The sequence below is a fragment of the Haemaphysalis longicornis genome, unplaced genomic scaffold (assembly GCF_048455015.1).
Source record: "Haemaphysalis longicornis isolate Haplotype H1 unplaced genomic scaffold, Haemaphysalis longicornis Haplotype H1 scaffold_9, whole genome shotgun sequence".
Taxonomy (NCBI): domain Eukaryota; kingdom Metazoa; phylum Arthropoda; class Arachnida; order Ixodida; family Ixodidae; genus Haemaphysalis; species Haemaphysalis longicornis.
Window position 1 is genome coordinate 92,029,079 of NW_027526460.1, and position 17,116 is coordinate 92,046,194.

At 49.5% G+C, this 17,116-nt stretch overlaps 2 non-coding genes across 2 annotated transcripts; both read right to left on the minus strand.

Annotated features, from left to right (window-relative positions):
- Positions 1-5,895: 5,895 nt before the first annotated feature.
- Positions 5,896-5,967, minus strand: Trnad-guc (transfer RNA aspartic acid (anticodon GUC)). Its single transcript has one exon. It is a non-coding gene; the product is annotated as a tRNA-Asp (tRNA).
- A 9,899-nt stretch (positions 5,968-15,866) lies between these two features.
- Positions 15,867-15,938, minus strand: Trnad-guc (transfer RNA aspartic acid (anticodon GUC)). Its single transcript has one exon. It is a non-coding gene; the product is annotated as a tRNA-Asp (tRNA).
- Positions 15,939-17,116: the final 1,178 nt, after the last annotated feature.

Here is a 17,116-nt window from a genome sequence, read left to right on the forward strand (position 1 = left end):
TGTCCGCACCCCTCCCCCTACACTATATAAAAAAAAATACTATCCGGCGCCTGGTTTCGATCCCTCGACCCTGCGGGCGGAACGCAATGTACATGGCGCTCTACCCACTGCGCCACAAAGCCGACACAGAATGGGAGGCTACGAACGCGCCTTATATCCTTGACTCATTCAAACTACGTCAAGAAGCTGCTGATACAACGCATTCACTACCACCAACTCCCCAAACACTAAACGTTAACGCAATACACCCACCCCCTATGCGACGCATTTACTCGAGTCCCCCTCGCGGGGAGATGGGCCCAATTTTTTGCTCGTTGCTTTCCTTGGTGAAGTCCTCCCCTTCATTCCGTCGTCTCTTTGCTGGTGCTTCCTTGGCGTCCATGGTTTCCACACTTGCATCGGCTGCACCGCTCCCTTCTTCCGGTTGTTGTTGCTCCGTAGTTTTCGTCTTGTCAGTGTCCTGTTCCTCTTCTTCGTCCTGGCCTGGCTCGGGGGGCGTTGGTTGCCGCCTCTGCTGCTCCTTGTTGTTCCGGGCTTTGCACTGTCGTTTAGGGTTCGGCTTTCGAAGCCGCCTCCGCTTCCTCGGGTTCCATCAAGTTCTCGTTCACTTCAGGGTCCTCCTCCTTTCCCCCAACCACCCTGGCGTACGTCGGCACACACTCCTCGGCCGTGTGACCGAAAGAACGGCACTTGAAGCACCGCGGCACACGGCAGTCGCACCTCGTGTGACCAGTGTGCTTGCACCGCAAGCACAGCGGCGCCCGTCCCGGCACGACGACAAGCACCTGGCCGCTGTAGAATTTCATCACGTGCGGTAGTTCGTCCGGCGTGACGTCCGGCCTGAGCTTCATCTGGATAACCCGTGTGGTCGATTCCGCCGTCTCGAAACCGTTGGCCGCCCAGGCGTCATGCTTGACACTCTTGACGTCGCCGAAATCACTCAGTGCACGGCTCAGACACTCGCCAGGAATGTCAAATGGCACCCAGTGCACCTTAAAACTTATGTCCTGGTGGATTGGGTCGATTACGGCACAGAAATGTCCCTTCACCTGCAGCGATCCTTTCTTCAAAATCCGCTCACGCGCAGCCGGGGTGCGAAACTTGACGAGCCAGATGTGGTTCATCTGGAAAGGCCCAATGCCTCCCACTTCCTTCAGTAAGTCCTATTCACGGAACGGGCACAAAAGTTGTCGATACGGTACGGGCGCTTCGATGGGTCGCAGTGCAGAAAAACGCACGCCTTCATGCTATCATCCGAAGGCAAAGTGGGCAGCAGCCAGCGATAACCAGTCGGCTCGCCGAACGAGCGGCCAGCGCGGCCAGACATAGCCGGAGCAACGCCTTGCGCGGATCTAGCCATCGCACGTCCGCACCCACTGGGGGCCGGAAGTGAAGTGAGCTAACGAGGAGAGATGACGAGGAGAGATGAGTGGGAAGAGGAGAGATGCTAACGAGGAGAGATGAGTGGGAAGAGCGTAGAGGTCACCAAACTCTACTATCACGCACCGGAAAAAGAAAAAGAAAACACTCCCCTTCGGGGAATCGAACCTCGGTCTCCCGCGTGACAGGCGGGGATACTTTTTTTTTCTTTATTGCCGGTCTTCGACAGTACAACAAACACTTCGGGTACAGAGGTAAAACTAACAATGAGGCTGCCGTGCCATCATAGGCCGGCGTTGTCTTTTAAAATTCCCTAAGCGCCGTAAGAGGTTCAACCCTTGACAACCACTCAGGTACTGTATTCTTTGCTTTTTGACATTCCGCGAATAGAGAGACGCTTTCTCTAAACATCTGTCGCGTCGGTCGCGCGTCTAAATCACGATTAAGCCAGGCCATTCGCGAACGCCAAATACTGTGCAGGCCAAGCAACATGATAAGGTCAAATGGAACCCCATCTTCACTGCCTATGCTCAAGAATCGTATGCCATGTGGGCTCAGAGGAAAGTCCTTTCGAAGTGTCCTTTGGAGGAGGAGGAGGAGGAGGAGGAGAAAAGCGAGAGGAAAGGCCGAGAGGTTATCCAGGCTGAGAGCCCGGATTGCTACTCGGCACTGGGGAAGGGTTGTTCAGGGGATAAAAGAGATGGCAGGCGAAAAAGGGGGGATAGGAGCGGGGTCGCGCACACACTTTAGTCCCTTCGTGGGCACTAGAGCCTCTCAGCTAAACCTGTGTCCTTCATAAAACGCAGAAGGGCTTTTGTTGCCTTCTGCGAAGTCGATTGTAGGGATCTTTGTCCTAGAATAGTCTCTAGCTTGAACTCTTGATTGTCCAATCTTCTGAGCTCGGCTGCCAAAACGCGTCTTTCCGATGAATACTCGGGACAACAACAAAGCACATGGTCGATTGTCTCTTCAACCTCGCAGGCGTCGCAGTGAGCACTACTGGCCATCCCGATGAGGAAGGAGTAGGCTTTCGTGAAGGCCACTCCCAACCACAGCCTACAAAGTAAAGTAGACTGTGATCGAGTCAGCCCACACGGAAGACGACGCTGGAGTAGAGGGTCCTGGTTGTGGAGGCGCGGGTGCACAAAGCCCGGTGTATTCCATTGAATAATGGAGGTCCTCCGCGCGAACTGAGGAAGCAGCCTAGCGGCATCAGTCCTTGCAAGCGGAAGCAAGATGGTCCTTTCACTGTCATGGCCTGTCCGGGCAGCTGCATCAGCCGAGACATTGCCGGTGATTCCACTGTGACTTGGCAGCCACTGAAATACAATGTTATGGCCCTTTATGACAGCCTGGTGAAATAATTCCCGAATTTCTGTCACTAGTTGGTGCAAAGGACCGTAGCGCAGGGCTGCTCGGAAGCTTTGCAGGGCGCCTTTGGAGTCGGTAAAAATGGACCATTTTTGGGGAGAAGCTTCCATGATTTATTGAAGAGCTTCACGAATGGCTGCAAGTTCAGTAGCCGTCGAGCTCGTTACATGGGCGACACGGAATCGAATCTTGGTTGACTCTGATGGTATAACCACCGCACCTGCCGAACTCGAGGACGTCACAGAACCGTCTGTGTATACATGCTTCCGGTCATTGTGTTGTTCGTACAGTAACTGTATAGAAAACTGTCTGAGAGCCAGTGGTGGTAAGTCGGCCTTTTTTCCAATGCCCGGAACATGCAGACGAATGTCCGGTGTTGCCAGGCACCACAACGGGGAGGACGGTGTGACCGCAGGCGTGTAGTCTGACGGTACCTCAGCCCTGTGCGCTGCGACAATGGCTGCAAAGGAAGAGCGTGGTCGCCTCTGAGGAAGCTGCGCAAGGTGGTGACTTGGTAGCCTCGTGAGGAGCCTGATGTGTAGGCGTAGCGTCTCAGTGGTCACATAAGTTGCTGTAGGATAGTCTTGGGCAATGTATAATGTGCCCACTGTTGAAGCACATCGCGGCAAACCAAGACACGTGCGGAGAGCCTGCGCTTGGATGCTTTGGATCACCCGAAGGTTAGAGGAGCATGTACCGGATATCGCTGGCAAGCTGTAGCGCAAAACGCCCAAGAAGAGTGCCTGGTACAGTTGCAGCATTCCTCTGACCGATGTGCCCCACGTCTTTCCAGCGAGAAATTTGAAAATGTGGGCGATGGCAGTGAGTTTCTTCTTTAAGAAAGACACATGTGCGCTCCATGACAGGTCCCTGTCGATGATCGCGCCAAGAAATTTGTGATTTCTGGAGTAAGGTATCGACTTTCCATTGATCGTTATGGGATATCGGGACATGGGTTTGCGGGTAAACGCAACGACCGCGCACTTTTCACTAGAAATACTGAGTCCTTGCTTTCGGAGGTATGCCCTCGTCACATTGGCCGCTTTTTGAAGCCGTGCTCGCAGCTGAGGTCGATTAACAGCCGAAGCCCAGAGGCAGATGTCATCGGCGTAAATGGATATACGGACAGTCTTCGGTAGAGCGTGGACAAGCCCGATTATCGCTAGGTTGAAGAGGGTTGGGCTTAGCACCCCACCTTGAGGAACACCACGTTTGATGATGTGCTGCGATGTTGGGCCGTCTTCTGTCATTACAAAAAATGATCTTTCGGACAAGAAGCTGTGTATCCATTTGTAAATTCTGCCACCGAGTCCAAAGTGCTGAAGGGCGTCTAGTACTGACTCGTGAAGCACGTTATCATAGGCCCCTTTGACGTCGAGAAAGAGGGCTGCTGAGAGCCGTTTGCGGCTTTTTTCTTGCTGTACAAACGTGACTAGATCTACCACACAGTCAATAGAAGAACGCCCTCGTCGAAAACCGGCCATAGCCTCCGGATATGCGTTGTGGTATTCGAGGAACCACTGTAGCCGCGTGAGGATCATTCTTTCCATGACTTTGCCAAGGCAGCTTGCCAGGGCAATGGGACGGTACGATGCCAGATCAAGGGGATTTTTGCCAGGCTTTAGCAATGGAACGAGACGGCTTGTCTTCCACTGTAGGGGTACGACACCATCTGTCCATGTCTGGTTAAATAGGTCCGGAAGCGCTTGTCGAGCTCCAGGGCCTAGGTGGCATAAGGTGGAGTACGTTACGCCATCATGACCCGGTGAAGAACGACGCCTGCAGGATGCCAGGGCTGCCTCTAATTCTTCCATTGAAAAGAGAACATCCATACGTTCTTCACGGGAACAAGGAGCTTGGCTGTTCCTCGCAGATACAACGTTATCAGTTGTTGCAGCAACCCTCACGCAGAAATCCTCCGCAACTTCCAACTCCCTACGGTTTTCATGGAGTGCCAATGCCTTGAACGGGCATCGCTGCTGCACAGGCATCGCCAGTCCACGCACTGTTCTCCATATAGAGGACAGAGGCTTCCGAGGGTCGAGAGACTCACAAAATGATTTCCACCTGTGTGCCTGGACCTGCGCGATGCGTCGCTGTATTTGCTTCTGTGTGCGTCATCCCACAGAAATACTGCTGCCCAACAGTGGAGGAAGACATGTTCCACCGTTTCCGGCTGTTTGCAAATGGAACAGTCGGTTCCCTATGGCATAGAGATTCCCCTATCCTTCATCCAAGTCGCCACTGAAAGCGTACCAGTGTGTAATTTAAAGAAGAAGGACTTTGCTCCGGGTGACACTTCCATTCGCTTCACTCGTTTCAACACATCCTGCCCTGGCCCAGTGGAACAGGGAATACTACATCGCGCACATCCTTATACAATTTTTTCCGCGTTACATTGGCCAAATATTGCATCGAAAACCGGGCTAGCAAAAATTGGTATGACAAAACAATCTCTCTAAAATATCCATAAATACCCCCAGGCATGCTGCGTGAGAAAACCACAAATTCGGGTACAGCACGCATTAGTCGAACTTGAATTACAGTGCGCAGAAAAGGGTCTTGTATATCACGCAAAAACAAAAATCGGTTTACGAGTTGTCGTACAAACAGGTTCGTAAGCCCTAAACCCCCATCTCTGATTATTCTAAACAAGTTTGTTCTACTACTCCTTTCCCAATTGGACCCCCAAACAAAAACAGCAAATACGCGATGTAGCGTCTGGACGTTCAAGCGTGTACAAGGCAGTACTTGCATAACAAACCAAATCTTTTCAACAAAAAAGAGATTACAAGTTGTGGCTGTCCCAAACACTGACAAACCAGTTGCTTTCAGTTTTTCCCCCCCTCTCCCTCAGTGCCTGCACCTTCCCGCGCCAATAAGGCTCACTGTCGCGATAATATTCTAAGGGGGCTCCCAAGTACTTTACCGGGGTGGTGACCCAGTTAACATTAGCATAAAAAGCAGGAGTGGACATCCATTCACCGTGCCAAAACCCGAGGCACTTTCCCCAGTTCACGACACTGCATGTGACCTCTGACAGGTGGGGATACTAGCTACTATACTAACGAGGAGAGATAAGTGGGAAGAGCGTAGAAATCGCCATACTCTACTGTTACTCACCGGAAAAAGAAAAAGAAAACACTCCCCGTCGGGGAATCGAACCCCGGTCTCCCGCGTGACAGGCGGGGATACTGGCCACTATACTAACGAGGAGTTTTTTTTTTTTCTTTATTTCCTGCATTTTCTAGGTTTACACACTATTATCGGTTTAAAACCCACCGGCCAGACTTTGGCTGGGGAAAACTGCTAAAAACGCCAAAACTTGCAAGGTTCCCAAAATCATGCAGCCACTCGGTTTCTATACATTGCATCTCGTACACTTTGTGGAGTAACTTAACGTTCTCTGCAAAATACTGAGACACAGTCTTCGCATCTACATCGGAGTGCCTTACAGCCATCCGACTTCGCCATATTGCGTACAGGCCTAACAGCATGACAAGGTCACATGGTAAGCCATTTAGGGCTTCTACTGAAAGAAACCGGATACCATGCGCTGTGAGTGGGAAGTCTTTCTTTAACGTCCTCTGCAGGACGTCCCAAAAAAAGATGGCGTCCCAACACTCAATGAAGACGTGCTCTATTGTCTCTGGTTTCTGACAGAGGAGGCAATTAGTTGGCCAAGGTACAACCAATCCTTTTCCTTCCATCCATGTTTTTACTGGGAGGGTTTCAGTATGTAATTTAAAAAAGAATGTCTTCACTGAGGCCGGGACAAGCATCTTCTTAACACGGCAAAGAACATCCTGGCCAAGGCCCAGATTGTACAACGCCCGATACAATGGCACAGGGAACAGCATCTCTTTCAGGTGCATGATTAAAGGTTTCCTTTCAACCGTTGACAGATATTCAAACGAAAAACGTACACCCAGAAATCTGACAGCAAGTACCACTTCTTTCAGGTAGCCTTTTACCACACAACAAACATCATCACTTGACGATACAATGTATTCGGGAAGCTCTTTCACCAGTGCCACTTGTAGGAAAGTACGGAGAAATGGGTCTGTGGTGTCCCTCAAAAACAGAAACCTATTCACAATTTGCCGCACAAAAATGTGTGACAGACCTAACCCTCCTTCCTTAACTCTACGAAAAAGATAAATCCTGCTCATTCGCTCCCACGTGGATCCCCACACAAATACAGCGCACACTCGATGTATCTTTTGCACGTGCAATTGTGAACAGTGCAGCACCTGCATCACGTACCATAGTTTCGCGAGAAAGAACAGATTGCATACACTTGCCCGTGCAAAAATAGACAAAGCCCTGCCTCCCCATTTGATTGGCTTTTCCCGCAATTTTTTTGTCTCCTCCTGCCAGTATGCATTGGTGTCCTGATAGCAGTCCAGCGGCACACCGAGATAGCGCGATGGTATGACCGTCCACGATACGTTTTCAAATACGTCTGGCGTCGAGCTCCATTCCCCGTGCCAAAAACCCGTGCACTTTTCCCAGTTCACCGAGCTGCCAGTGACGGAGCAGAATTCTTTGGTGACTGCTACTGCACTACTCACACTTCTCTTGTCAACACAAAACAAAGCAACATCATCTGCGTATGCAAGAAGACGCACCTCACTTGAGTGCAACTGAAAGCCGTGAATGTCCTGACTATGCAGAATCTTCAGACAGAAAGGTTCAAGAAATATTGAAAAAAGAAGGGGGCTAATTGGACAGCCCTGCCTAACAGAAGACAAAACAGGAATTCGCTCAGTGACGCTTTTGTTAATAATTAACTGCGTAAAGCAGTTGCTATAGGCCATGGAAACTCCCTTTATCACCACCTCACCAAGGTTTACATGTTTAAGAACACAGAATAGAACCTTGTGACAAACCCGGTCAAAGGCCTTTTCGAAGTCGACTTGCAATACTGCTACTTTTCTGAATAACATTTCGCAACACTGTAAAACGCTCCGCGCCACGTGAGCATTGGTCACAATGCTCCTCCCGCGGATACCACACGTCTGGTGCGGCCCCACTATGGTCTTGATTACTGTTTGCAAACGTTTCGCAAGTACTTTCATTAAAATTTTGTAATCAACATTAGCCAGTGTTATTGGCCTGTAACCTGACACTGACTGCAGCTTTACGATGTCCTCAGATTTCGGTATTAACACCGTATGTGTCCTTGAAAATGACGGCGGAAGGGATTGCCTCTCATACGCCTCTTTAAATACAGCATACAAAAAAGGGCAAATTTTCCCGCAGTGTTTCTTGTAAAACTCAGCTATTAGCCCGTCTGGCCCCGGTGTTTTGCTAGATTGTAATTCAGCTATTGCGTTCTCTATTTCCGCAAACGATATCGGTTCTTCTAAAGTGCGTATAACTTCCGAATCGAGCCGTGGAAGCAGGGGTAGAAACGTTTCTTCGAACTCGTCCATTCTAGGCGAGCTGGGACCAAACAGCTGGGTGTAATGCTCGACAAACGCATTTTGTATGCATCTTTTATCTTCAGTCAATCGACCACGATACATGACGCTCTCAATATCACTCTTTCTGGCATACCGCGTTTCGTCGCAAAGCGCCCGCCTTGTTGGCTGCTCTCCGGCCAGAAACCTTTCTGCGCGTGCGCGTACAATCGCCCCTTCAAACCTGATCTTGTCTATTGCTTCCAGCTTACTTTTTATCTCCGCGATATCTTCCTTAAACAAACCTGGCATGTCGCTTTCCAGTTTCAGCAACTGTGTCAAGTTAGAGCGCAGTTTTTCCACTGTTCTTCTTTCGAACTTTTTTAGCACGCTTGCTCTTTCTACTGCTTCTATTTTAACTTCTTGCTTAAAAAGCTCCCACTTAGTGCCCCAGTCAGTGTCGTAATCTTCCAAGTGTTTAATCAAACTAAACTCCACTTTATCGCAAAATACAGGGTCATTCAGTAGTCTTGCGTTTAATTTCCATAAATCCCAGTTAAACTTGTTCGCTTTCTCTTTTCGCTTCACCAATCGTGAACGAAACCAAGCAATGATCACTGAAAGAAACATTTTCTACCGAATACGAGTTACATTCCTCGGCCACTTCCAACGACACATATGCCCGGTCGAGGCGCGCATGACTTGATCCCTGAAAGTGCGTGAAACGCAGACATTTAGGAGGTGGGGCGAACTGACCGACGTCCATAAGCTCGTATTCCTCAATGAGCTCTACCAACACTTTCGTACTTTCGTCTATAAACGGTGTGCCACCACTTTTGTCTTCACTCGCGCAGACGCAGTTAAAATCTCCTAGTAGCAACACGTTTTTATCACACCCCAAGTACCCCCTGATTGATTGGAAAAATTCAAGTCTGCCCCGTACTCTATTTGGGGCATAAACGCATATAAAACGAAACGCTACATCTACAAACGTAAAATCACACAAGACAAGCCTTCCTGACTCACAGGAAATCACGTTTTCTACACTCAGGTCCGTTGAATTTTTCAACAAAACACAACACCCCGCAGAAGCCCCTACTGCATGGCTGACGCAGACACTGTAAATATTTCCAAACTGTTTAACAAAGCTGTCAGTGCGGTTCTCACTTTCAATTTTCGTTTCTTGTATTGCTAGCACGTCGATTTCATTTTCATTTAGCAACCGTTTCAGTTGGCATTGCTTTCGCCTCTCTCCTAGCCCCCTGACGTTGAGCGTGCCTACGCGGAGTGGTTTTTTAAAAGTCATTTTTCTCGAAGTGAGAACCACACGGAGAGCCTAGTTTCGAAAATACATCGCTTACTCTGAAGCACTCCACGTTTCAATGAAGAGCTTACGTGGTCGTCCAGTGCGTTCGAGTTGACATGCCGTGCCTGAAACGTTCTTCGCACACCCCCATCACACAGCACTTTCAAGTTTTCGCTGACCTCGGAACACGTTCAGTCGAAACGTTCGGCTTCGGCCTGAGCGTTGCCCTTCGTAGTGACGTTGCTTTAAGCGGGGGCCCCTCCACGTTTTCACTTTGGCTGTTCGACTCACTACTACTGCGTTTTCTCACACCACTAGCGGCGTTAGCCATTTCCTCGTCGCTCGTTGCCCCTTCCAAAGTTGGCGTAGCAGTTGACACTGTCACACCAACTGTCGTTGCACCATCCTTGATAGACGTGCCCTTCCCAGGGCTCTGCTCGAGACGACTCGGCGACTCAACACTTCCTGGATTTCCGCCTTCTCCACCTTTTTCGGGCGGTGGCTCCACCGTGCTCTCGGCTTCCGTGCTCTTGCATTTAGCTCCGGCTGCTTCCTCGGAGTCTTCCTCGTCCATAATCATCTCCGAGCCATCCTCCTTGGCAACATTCGTGGCCACTGCCGCATACGTCTTTACACAGTCGGCAGATTCGTGCCCAAACCGCCGACAAGTGTTGCACTTGGGTACCCGACACTCCCTCCGGACGTGCCCCTCGCGTTGGCACCGCAGGCACTTCGGAGGTCTCCCTGGAACAACGACGAGTGCCAAGTCCCCGGCAATACGCAGCTGATGCGGGATGTCCTCGGGCTTAACGCCCACATTAAGCTTCAGAACCGCCACGCGCGTCATGGTGGACTGCTTGCTGCACCCGTCCACCCTCCACTTTTCCTTCGTTACTTCGGTAACTCGCCCAAAAGGTGCAAACGCTACCTTTACTTCTTCGTCGGGAACGTTGTGCAGGATCCAGTGCAGCTTGATGCGCAGGTCTCTGTTGCCCGGGTCAATGACCAGGCACCGCCGCCCCTTCACAGTCATCTCCGCCACGCCCACCATCTTTTTTGCAGCTTCGGCGCTTGCAAATGTGACGGCCCAAATGTGGTTCATTTGATAAGCGCCGAGCGCTATCACGTCGCCGAACAAGCCTTGTTGCAGCAGGGCATCCCTGAAATCTTCAACCCGGTAGGGCCGCCCCTTCACATCGGCATGTAAAAAAACAGTATTTAAAACCACTGACCCTGTAGGTAGTGCAGGCAAAACAACAGAATAATCCTGGCCTGCTTCTTCATTCCTGGTACCGCGGCCGGATGGACCGCTGAAAACCGCTCCGTGGGAGCCCTGCATCCTGCGTCCGATCACCACGGTGGCCGGAAGTAGAATCCCTATACTAACGAGGAGTTATTTTTTTCTTTATTACCGGCTTGGTACAGCGCACAAAATACATAACAATGACACATGCCTCCACACAGCATAATGGCAAAAAAAAATTAAACAATGACACATGTCTGTCACAACATAATGATAAAACCCTTCCCACTGCTACGGGTGGCACGTGTTTAAAGCGTTTCAGGTTAACTAGTTCATCCAATATGTTAGCCCAGTCAGGTTTCTCGTCTTGCATTTTCATAACATCTCTGATATAAGCAATGCTTTCGATAAAGTATTCCCTTGCCGGTCGTGCATCCGGGTCTGCATGTCTCACGGCCATACGAGGTTTCCAGAGACTGTGCAGGCTCAAGGCCATAAACATGTCAAGTGGCATGCCTCCATCATTACGCGTTGGAAGGAAACGTATTCCATACGGGGATACCGGCAGTTCTTTCTTTAGTGTCCGCTGGAGAATGTCCCAGTGGAACACTGCGTCAGAACAGTCCAAGAAGATGTGTTCTATAGTTTCCAGTTTACCGCAATGTCGACAATTCACTGACCCAGCTACAAGTATTCCTTTCTCCCGCAGCCAAGGACTGACGGGTAGTGTTCCGGTATGTAATTGAAAGAAGAAACTTTTGACTGTTGACTTGACAGTCATTTGCTTAACTCTTCTTAACACATCTTTCCCCGTTCCTGCACAGTATAACGAACGATAAACAGGTACCGGTAATGCCACATCGATTAAATCCTTGTACAGTTTCTTTCTAGGCACCAGAGCAAGGTATTCGTAGGAAAACCTGGCCTTCAGGAATTGAAAGGCCATAACGACCTCTTTCATGTAGCCTCGTGGTGCTCTTGGTTTTAGTGCACTGGAAGACACAACAAAATCTGGCAAATAATTCACCAATCTCGTCTGCACAACTGTTCGTAGAAAAGGGTCTGTCTGGTCTCTCAGGAAAATAAACCTAGAGACAACCTGCCTAAGAAATAGGTGCACCAGTCCAAGACCTCCTTTTTTAACGGAAATGAAGAGATTCGTACGACTCATGCGCTCCCATCCTGAGCGCCAAATAAACACGGCAAAAACCCTGTGAATTTTTTGCACGTTAACCCTTGACATGCACAACACCTGAAGCACATACCATATTTTAGCGACCAAAAATAGATTACAGACAGAAGCGCGCGAAAATATTGACATATCATGGCCCCCCCCATTTTAGCGTTTCACTCCGGACTCTTTCAGTTTCCTCAGACCAGAACTCAGTGGGTTTCTGGTACCATTGTAATGGCACACCAAGGTATCTAGTGGGGGAGGTGCTCCAGTTGACGTTTGCAAATTCCTCTGGCGTGCCCTCCCAGTCTCCATGCCAAGTGCCTATGCACTCGCTCCAATTGATAGCGCTTCCTGTCTGCTCACAAAATTCCGCCGCTACTCGAACCGCTCTACTGACGCTCTCTTTGTCACAGCACACGACCGCAACATCATCAGCATAGCAAAGAACCTTTACCTCACTCTCGTGCAACGTAAAACCTCTTATCTGGTTACTATTTAATAATTTTAGACAAAATGGTTCCAGGTAATTAGCAAACAGCAGGGCACTTAAAGGACATCCCTGCTTCACGCCTGACACAACCGAAAAGCTCTCGCTAACTTTTTTATTTACTATCAGGCTCGTGAAACTGGTTGTATAACTCATCTTAACCCCCTCTAAAATAATCGAGCCGACATTCGCCTGTTCAAGCACTGCAAATAGGATATCAAGTGTTACTCGATCAAAGGCCTTAGCCAGATCTAACTGCAAGATAGCAACTCGTCCTCCCAATGAATCAACGGTTTCTAAAAGACTCCGAAACACGTGCAGGTTTGTCGTTATTGAGCGACCTTTTATGCCGCAGGTTTGGTGTTGGCCAACAATTGACCGAATAACACATTGTAAACGTTTTGCCAGAACTTTCATAAATACCTTATAATCTACATTTGCAAGTGTAAGTGGTCTGTATGCTTCGACGAATAACAATTTTGTTTCATCATCCGTTTTGGGGATAAGGATTACATGTGATCTACGGAAGGACGGGGGCAACGTCTTTTCCTTATACGCGAGCCATATAACGTTGCAAAGAGTCTCTGTAAGTTCACATTTAAACGCTTTGTAAAAAGAAGCGCTGAGACCATTAGGCCCAGGCGCTTTTCCTCGACTTAGTTCATCTATGGCCTGTTCTATTTCCTGAACACTAATAGGAGCCTCCAGGTTTGCTTTAACCTCTTCGTCCAGCTTCGGTACGAGTGGTAAAAACTGCTCCTTAAATCCATCTTTGTATGGCTGACGTTGGCCCAGGACATGTCTATAGTGCTCCACAAATGCACGTTCAATCTTTTGTTTATCTCGAGTGACAGCACCAGCGTATGAAATCGCCACTATATTGTTCTTGGCTGCGTATCGCTTTTCGTCTCCGAGAGCACGTTTCGTGGGCATTTCGCCTAACCACAATCTTTCAGCCCGGGCCCGTATTACCGCTCCCTTATATCTTTCTGTTTCAAGCGTCTCTAGTTGTGTCTTTACCTCTCTAATACTGCGTGTGTGGGTTCCTGGTTGTAGGCTGTCTGCAAATAACAAATAGTCCAAATGACATTTCAGTTCTTTCTCTTTGTTTCTTTCTTTAACTTTTATTTCGCAGGACCTTTCAATTGCTGCGATTTTGACCTCTTCTTTAAAACGTTCCCATAATAAGATGGCATCTTCGGCCTTCCCCTGGAGAATGTTCTTAATCTTGTCCTTTACTTTATCGACAAATGCCTCGTCCTGCAGAAGTTTCGTATTTAACTTCCACTGATCCCACTGAAACCTTCCAGCTCTTGGTTGAGATACAATGTCAAACATTACCAGACTGTGGTCACTAAACGCAACATGTTCCACCTGGTTATTTCTACACAAGATAAGCAGCTCTGTATCAACATATGCGCGGTCGAGACGAGCATGACTTCCGCCCTGGAAATGAGTGAACTGGGTAGGTTATTAGGAGCGCCACGTCTTCCAAACTGTGTTCATGAACAATTGTGTTTAATAGTAGCGCACTTGTGTCACGTTCACATATTTTCCCAACCCTATCGCAAGGACAACATACACAATTAAAATCGCCTAACATAACCATATGTCTTGCGCTGATGAGGTACCGTTCTAGGCGATCAAAGAACGTTTTACGTTCACTTTGCTTGTTAGGCGCATAAACACAGATAACACGCCATTCAATACCTGAAAACTTAGTCACAAACAAGCATGCGCCCAGTTTCACACGTAATCACTTCATCCACAATATTGCCGATGGTATTCCGTAGAAACAGTACACATCCCGCCGATGTACCCACAGCATGGGAGACACAAACACTATAACGCTCCCGGAAAGGTTGCACCAGGTGATTCGTTTGTTCCTCACTTTCTATTCTTGTCTCCTGAACAGCGATGATATCCAGGTTTTTTTCCATGAATAGGCGCGAAAGCTGGTACTGTTTTTTCTTCGAGGCCAGCCCTCTTACGTTAATCGTGCCTACGCGTAAATTTGCTGTTAAATTTAGAGCCATCAGGAGAAACGAATAACATGATGCTTACACTTTGTATCAACGGGTCAACGAGAGTCTCACAGTTCCTTGGGACCAAGGCCGCCATTCCAATCGGAGGCATCTTTGTAAACATGGACGCGACCACGCGGTACTCTCCTCACGATCCACGTATCTACGGCGGTGATTTGTCACTAGCTTTCCGATCCTTCTGATTGTTGGGCTTTAGTTTCAAGGTAGCTCGGCGTAACACAGCTGTCTTTGACGGCGGTTCGCCCGTTGCCGTTGTCTCCACTTCCTCTTCAATGCCGTCGTCGCTCTGTCGTGGCCGTTTTGCCAGCACAGCCCCGGACGAGTTGTCATCAACAGCTACTGGCACCTCCATCTCCTCGGCAATGTCATTGGATTCCTTGCTGGGTTCTTCATTTGCAGCAGGAGATGCAGCAGAGGGTAACCCTTCGTCAACCGGTGCGGTCCCGTCACCTTGTGCGATATCTTCTTTATCCTCAGAGGAAGCAGTTGGCTCAGGTTCTAACGATGGCCCAGCAGCTCCTCCGCTCGCGGCCTCCTCTGCGTCAGCCTCATCCATGAGGTGTTCAGACTTGTCCTCCACCCCAGTAGGACCAGCAACTGTGGCGTACGTCTTCACGCATTCGCTGTCTGGATGTCCGAAGCGCCGACAAAGTGAGCAACGCGGGACGCGGCACTCACGCCTGACGTGACCCTACCTGTTGCAACGCAGGCAAAGTGGCGCCCTGCCCGGAACCACCACAAGCGTTAATTCCCCGCCCACACGTAGCTGGTGCGGTAAATCTTCCGGCATGACGCCAGCCTTTAGTCGAATAGTCACATGCCGCGTCGCGGAGCCTTTTTCAACGCAACCTGGCACCCGCCAACGTTCTCTAGAGACGTCAGTCACCCTGCCATACTGAGCAAACGCCGAACGCACCTCGTCATCCGGGACGCCATGCAGCAACCAGTGCAGCTTCAAACGCAGGTCCTGGTTATTCGGATCAATTACGAGGCACTTTCTCTCCATCACCTTCACGTCCCCGACGTCCAGCATCTTCCTCACAGCGTCCGCGCTGCTGAAGGTGACGGCCCACACGTGATTCATTTGGTACGCCCCCAGAGCAATCACTTCTGGGAGCAACGCCAAACGCGTGAGCGCGTCTCGAAAATCTTCTACGCGGTAGGGCCTGGCACGCATATCGCCGTGTAAGAACACTGTGTTGGTCACATATTTTCCGGTTGGCAGTTGGGGAAGACTCACTTGATAATCCTGGTTACCATTTTCGCGGTCAAAAAACCTGTTGCCGCGGCCAGACTGGGCCGCTGTCACCGCTCCGACGGAGTTCATGATCCCGCGTCCGCACTCTTCGGTGGCCGGAAGTGGAACCCTATACTAACGAGGAGAGATGAGTGGGAAGAGCGTAGAGATCGCCATACTCTACTACTACGCACCGAAGAAAGAAAAAGAAAACACTCCCCGTCGGGGAATCGAACCCCGGTCTCCCGCGTGACAGGCGGGGATACTGGCCACTATACTAACAAGGAGATTTTTTTGTCTTTATTGCCAAACGAAGCATAACAACAACAACGACTGTACAAAACACGCTGAGCCAGGGATTACCTAACGAAACAATGCCCTTTCATTCTAATTATTTCACTAAACAATGACAGCACTTCTTCGTCACCTTTTTCCTTCTCTATTACTTCGCGGCTTCTACCAACACTTTCTACAAAGTACTGTTCGACTGAACGTGCCCTAAGGTCACTGTTTCTGACGGCCATACGCGACCGACAGATACTGTGCAGGCCCAAGAGTATTATTAAATCATAGGGGTATTCGTTACTCTCAACGGGAAGAAACCGGATACCGTAGGCGTCTATTGGGAGGTCCTTCTGCAGCGTGCGCTGAAGAACGTCCCAATAGAACACAGCATCCCAACAGTCAATGAACACATGCTCTACAGTGTCCGACCTCTTATACAACCTGCAGTCTGTACCCCATGGCACAAAAATACCTCTCTCTTGCATCCATACCGGTACTGGCAGCGTGCCGGTGTGCAGGTTAAAAAAGAAAGTCTTCACTCCCGTGGTAACCACAACTTTTTTACACGTTTTAGAACATTCTGGCCGGGTCGGCCTGCGTACACGCTTCTATACATCGGTACAGGGAATACAACATTTACTAAATATTTATACAGAACTCGTCTACAGACACTACTCAAATACTCCACTGAAAACCTGCTTGACAAAAAATTAAATGACAAAACGACCTCGCGCAGGAAGCGTGAGGAAACCCTCGACATTCCCAAACACGACGACACAACGAAGCTCAGAAGTTCTCCGGCTAGCACGACCTGCATGTAAGTGCGAAGGAAAGGGTCCCTTTGTTCCCTAAGAAACATAAACCGTGACACAACCTGTCTCAAGAAGAGATGCCCCAGACCCAGTCCTCCGCTGCCCACCGTTCGAAACAAGTTAGTCCTCGCCGTTCGCTCCCACCCGGAGTTCCACACAAACGTGGCGAACACACGGTGGAAAAGTTGAAGATTCGTTCGTGTACAAAAGAACGCCTGCAGCACATACCAAATTTTCACCGCTAGGAAAACGTTACAGACGGTGGCGCGCGCGAAAATTGACAAATGTCGCCCTCCCCATCGTTCCGCCTTTTCCCGCACCTCTGTCGCCTTTTCCCGCCAAAACAATGTATTTTCTCTGTACTGGTC